General features: G+C 30.0%; 1 pseudogene; it reads left to right on the top strand.

Moving 5' to 3' along the window:
* The window catches only part of LOC106478119, a 54,196-nt pseudogene that overhangs the window by 40,249 nt on the left and 7,333 nt on the right, over positions 1-6,614 (top strand).

Below are 6,614 nucleotides of genomic sequence, written 5' to 3'. Positions count from 1 at the left end.
AATGCTAAATTTTTCAAAAACAAAAATAAAATAATTGACCTGCGATCAAAAAGGTTGCCAACCACTGGTTTAGACCCTAAAACTTTAAAGTCAAGAAATGTACTGATAATGTAACTTTGGGGGGAAAGATTTTATAGGGCTTTTAACACTGGAATCAAGAAATACATTGGTAATTTGTCTCTGGGGAAAATGATTGTTTTGTGTTTGTAACACTAGAGACAAGAAATGTATTGAGAAAATAATTATATAGGGTTTATAAACTAAAGAAAGGAAGTACTGAAGTTGTCACTTTAGTGAGTAAGATTGTATACAGACCGTATTTTTGGAAACATTATAATTATTGATATTATCACTTTGAGAAGAATAATTGTATAGGGCTTCTAAAACTGGAGAAAGGGAAGGTATTAATATTATCACTATGGAAAGGAATGTACTGATATTTTATTCATAGGGGGAGAATGCAAAAATATTTTTTCCCAAGGAATAAAGAATTTATTAATAGAATCCTTTTTGTAGAAATATACTTGCTCCAACTCTTGAGGTGAATATACTGATAACGTAAATTTTTTTAATGGTGTTGCTATAATTCTGTCAAGATTCGTGACTTGGAGACAGAGTTGGAGGAAGAGAGGAAACAACGATCTACTTCTATGAATGTGAGAAAGAAGATGGAAGGAGATTTCAAGGACTTGGAACAACAGTTTGAAATGGCTACAAGAACAAAAGAGGATGCTCTTCGACAACTCAAAAAACTTCAGGTACAGAATGTGATATTATATTGGTAATAACTGTGTATGCATAACCAAGTTTTTAAAGAAATTAGGTTAGAAATTTAACAAAAAATAACCTTATTTGAAAAAATGTATTTTTAATAATGTTTCATATTTATAAGTTTAATATTAAAAAAATATGTTCAAAAATAGCAATGAAAGTATGATTTGCCTATGAGTATTACTCCAGTGAGCTATAAATGTTTTATACATTTTTCACAAATTACTTTAGAAAACTGCTTTATTGTAATTGATACTTTGTAATAAAATATAATTATAGAGGATGTTTTGAGTGGGTACTTGACAGTTCTAAAAATGCTTATTATTATACTAGGCATGGTTTTGTCCAAATATTCTGTACTGTGTGGTCCTGATGTGTGTATGTATTTTTAGCAACTACAGTGTGTCTTGTTTTCCAATTATTGGATTATAGCTTGCGTATCTTTTTATTAATGACATACCTTAGTTTTTCTTTCAATGAATTTATTGGATTATGTTTTGATACTTGGATACTTTGTTGTTATTTTCAATTATATATAAATTTCAATTTTTTATCTATCTTTCAGGCTCAAGTAAAAGATTGTCAAAAAGATGCAGAAGAAGCAAGAAACTCCCAAGAGGAGCTAGTTACTCAATTCAAAGATGCGGATAAAAAAGTGAAGTTAATGGAAGCAGAAATGATTCAGCTTCAGGAAGATTTGTCCAACTCAGAACGAGCCCGTCGCTCGGCAGAGGCTGATAGAGATGATTTACAGGAAGAAGTCAACAGTAATGTGTCTAAAGGGTGAGAAAACTCAATTGTATAGCATACTTAAAAGTTGCAGCTGTCAATTAGAAATATACTGTCATAATATGGAAATTTTTTAGGTTCTGATATTCATAAAATATTTCTTATGTTTAGTGATACTTATCAACACCTAAATAATGTGCATCAGTAATTGTTGCAAGGTTTTTTTACTATTAGGTCTTTTGCCTGACAAGAACTAATTTTAATGGCATCTATAATTTTTCAGTTTCACTGTCAGCAGTAGTTTTGTATCACAATTCATTTCTTTTCCTTGTCAACACAAGTATTTGTAACAGTAATGTTTTATTCATTATTGTAACTAGTGTTTTCTTTTCTACCACCTCATCAGTTTTTCATTTATTTACATCATGTTCTTACATGTTAACACACCAACTTGATGTATAAAGATGCAATTTCCTGTGACTTAGCTGAAAACTTTATCATAGTGTTTCTTGACGATATCTTGAAATATTAATATCTGCTTCTTTGTATTATACAAAGAGCATACTACATATTTCCATCTTTACATAATCATTCCTATTCTCATCTTTTCTATATGTTTCTTTATTTATATTTATTTGTTTGCTGTTATAATTGCAAGGTAGATATTACACTGTAAACAAATTTCTATTAAATAGGTCACTTTTCCAAGACGAAAAACGACGCTTGGAGGTCAAAATCCAACAGTTGGAGGAAGAACTTGAGGAGGAACAAAGCAATTCAGAAATAATGAGAGAGAAAGCTCGGAAAGCTCAAGCACAGGCAAGAATATGCTTTTTCCTGTTTAGTTAACCATCTTCAGATTATGAGAGCTTTAAAAGAGACATTATATTAGGTATAAGCTTTGGTCCATGAAATTGGTCAATTAGTAGTTTCTTACATAAAAAAAAACTAAATGTGATAAAACTTTAAGATCTAGCTTAAAAAATTATAACATAATTTCAAGATAAATTATTCTGCATTATATTAAGTAAAGTTTAATGGAAAAATTATAGCTATCATAGATAAAGAACAATAATCAAAAAAGGAAAGACCTTATAATTTAAGGAGAAGAGGACATACTGAATTTTGATAATTTATAGTTAGCTACATACATGACTATCACACATCCTTTTTTGCTATTCATCCTTAAATGTACTAACAAAATTATCAGCTATGATGACATTATAACTAGGTAAGGTAAGGGAATAAGCAAAAAATTTATATTTATCCACAATTGATTAATACTAGTATGTTGTTGCCCACACATGTTAAGATGCATGTGTCCCTTTATAGATTGAACAATTAACAGTAGACCTGACAAGTGAACGATCTGCAACTCAGAGCCTAGAGAATAGCCGGATAGTTCTCGAGAGACAGGTAAAGAAATTGTCAATGCATTTTTTTCAATATCATGTATCTACTATAATAAAAATATTGTCATCGTGCACTAAAAAGCATCTCAGCATAATGTAATATTATTGCGATAACAAAAAGTAATATAAATCCAATTCAGAATGGTGAAGGACTTTCTTAACACCTGCCACACGAACCAGCCTGTCATTTTGATGTGGAACCAAACAAATTAGTCATTCTGGAAAGGTTTGGGTTGTATTGAGTAGACAAAAAGAAGACATTTGGCACTATTTTCGAGGTCTAAGTTGCTGTACCATTCCCGAGACCAACATGGAGAAGTTAAATTGTATGTGTAAAGTAAAATGATGTAACAATCAAGCTAAACTGTGGTTCCAGGTCAGATGAGGGACGAACTTATTCAAAGATATCCCAATCAAGTTGATATACAAGCTAAATTGGAGATTTGTCAATTGATTACTGCATTGATAGGGAAACATGAAAAAAAAAATGGGCACAAAAGTATTGTTATCTTCAAAAAGGGGGATTGGAATCATATATAAGAAATAATTAGTTTCCATATTTTGTGAAACTAATGGCACAGTAAAGCCCAAAGTTGAAGCAGATGCATGATGCATTACAAAATGATTTCCCTAGCAATTTTCAAATTAAAAATCTCATTTCTGCAATGAAGAGTAAATATATGAAGGATGATATAATGCCCAGTATGGTAACACCATAGTATAATCCATATATATTTCATCAGTCATATTTTAATTAATATATAGTTGTTTTTTGTGTTTTTGTTTGTTTTATTTTAAAAGTTGTGCTGAGCTTCTTTCATCAAGCTCTATCAAAATAACCACAAATCATCAGTTTCCAAAATGCTACCTCCCCTGTTAACCATCCTTGACTCAGTACTAAAAGATGCTGGGCTGGCTTGTGTAGCAGATGTTAAACAGGAGAATCCAACTTCTTGTCTCCCAATCATTTCATCCATTAAACATAAAACTGTTTTGGAAAATATTGGGAAAATTAATCAAAATGGAGAACTTCCTTTGTCAGATTTCTGGAACTTAACAACAAGTCTAAGTTTGTTTTAATTATGGATGCACATTCTTGACCATAAATCAGCATGAATGATATACTGTACACAAACAAATAACCAGAGTAAAAAGGAAACATAATTAGTTGCTGAGTAATCATAAGTATTTTACCACTTGTTAACGAACTAGTTGAAGCTTTTGATTAGAAGTTCTGAACAATAGTATCTATATAAGATACTGATTACAATAGTTAGTTTTCTAAACAAACATTTGGCCAGGACAAGCTGCTTGTAAAACAAGACTTTATGATATTTTTTTATTTAATTATACTATTTTCACTTGCTGAATACCATGTATCTGTAGGCTGTTGTATGGTATTCAAACAATTTTTTTCACCCTTATAAATATATAGTATATAAAAATATAGAGAGAGAGATTAATCAAGGTCCAATTTTTTTAAGCCTTTACAAAAAAACATCAAATACAGAGGACTAGAGTATATGCACATTGGGCATATCATCTCTAACACTAGCATCAGAAATAGGAATACAATGTCAATGTAACAGGAGTTGTTGGACAAAATACAAATGTGCTTGTTATGGCTTTTTAGAATAAAGAATTACGTGCCAAGTTAGAAGACTTAGAAACATCCCATCGTGCCAAGGCTAAAGCGACCATCTCAACCCTAGAATCCAAGGTTAGTCAGCTAGAGGAACAACTTGAAATGGAATCCAGGTAAATAGACACAGAAAAAAACTGCATCCTGATAACAGTAAAAGTTGGAAAGAATTACAACTGAATGAGAATAATCACGACCATGTAATAGTGACATGGTTCTTCTTAAACTATGAAAATTAACATGTTGAAATTAATTACATCTGAAATTTAAAATAGATTATCATCAAACAAACTAAAGTGGAAATTTTAATTAATTTTAAAGCCAAAATCTAGGTATATTTCAGTGGAATAAGAGTTGGATGTAGACATAATCAAAGCGGTTGAAGTTGAGTCAGATTAAACTCTTAAACATGTTGAGTAACACTTGTGTCCAGGTGACCTAAGCAGTAACAGTTGGATCCAGGTAACTTTTCAGCAATTAAAGTAATAACATCAGATTCAGATTTGAACAACAAGGCAACAATGAAATCTGGCAAACTTTTAAATATTATGGATCAGTTATAGAATTGAAGTAAATGTCTAAGCATTACTGAAAACTGGGTTTGCATAAATTTATGTAAATACTCAATATCTAGCTATAACCTAGCTTATATCACATCACAGTTTCACCCTATCAAAAATGGTTAGCACCTTTCATGTATCAAATGCACAACTGCATTTCATATTTCAAAATTTAAGCAACAATAATAATTCAAAATCTATTTCAACATTTTTTGACTAAAAAAATATTTTTAAATTGATATTTTGTCATTTTATAACAATTATAATAGTGTATTTAACAAAGAAAAATGGTTAAAACTTTCATTTCTACACAGTTCCAAAGAATCTTCCCTGTAAACAATGTGCTTATCAATTTTTATGATTTCTTCTTCCCATCCCAAAACATAGGTTTATATATGCTAAGAAACTATCCGTCCTTGAAAATATAATGATTCATGTTTTGTGCCTTTCATGATTTTACTAGGTTTTATTATTATAACCCTTCAGTCCCACCCCTTTTTTGATGCCACAGTATGTAGTCTGAACAATTACTGTAATGAAGCACAGCTTTGAAAATAGCTGTAGGCAAAGTTTAAATATCATTGCATAGAACAAGTTATATACTATTTAGGTCACTATAGAGTAAATGAATTGGTGTGAGTAATCATTTCTAGTTTCTTGGGAAAGTGAGTAGACAGAGCTTGTGAGGAGGTGAACAACAATAGCTAATGGGATGTTTTTGAAGATTCAGGGACAAACCTTAGATTTGTGAATTTTTTGATAGTTTTTTTTAGATGTTCTTTTTTTGCTTCTGAAAGTATTTTCATTGTAAATTATATCTGTTTGAAAGCTATAGAAATTTTGTTCTCTGGCAAGACATCAGATAAGCTTATTTGCTTTTAGCAGGTACATCAGACAACAGAAAAATATTTCGATGACGTGAATCCTTATTTATTGACTATTATTATACTCGGGTAACATAAATAACTAAAGTAACTTATTATTTGTTGAAAATAAACTATATTAGCTATAAATTTATCTTTACCAAGAATACTGGTAAAAACAATATTGTTACTTAACCTGACAAAGGAAATGGTAACACCATTGTGAAAGGTCATGCCATAAGTCATGAATAACATTTTGTCAGTTTCCTCCATTTTTTTGTTTATATCCAAAGTGTTGACTACTACAACTGGCAAAATTAAGTTTCAAAAAAAAAATGTTAATAATTATCAGTCAAGTTGATGCTTACTAGATATATAAAATGGAATTTTCTGATCTACATTAAAAAAATTTCAATTATAATGTGAAAGGAAGTATTTTGGAAATTTAACAGCATAACAAAATGATTAAAAAGTAAATCACATTATAGGAATTTGTTTAATGTAAGTTGAAAATAGTTAATATATAATAAGATTATATTAAGTTATATGCAATTTTGTTAAGTATTTCAACTGTGAGAATGATAAAAAATCAAGAATTAACACTTTTTCAGACCAGAAAGGGGTAAAGACTTTGATA

The sequence above is a fragment of the Limulus polyphemus genome, unplaced genomic scaffold (assembly GCF_000517525.1).
Source record: "Limulus polyphemus unplaced genomic scaffold, Limulus_polyphemus-2.1.2 Scaffold181, whole genome shotgun sequence".
NCBI classification, from domain to species: Eukaryota; Metazoa; Arthropoda; class Merostomata; order Xiphosura; family Limulidae; genus Limulus; species Limulus polyphemus.
The sequence above is the reverse complement of the archived record's forward strand: the minus strand, read 5'-3'. Positions and strand labels throughout refer to the sequence as shown.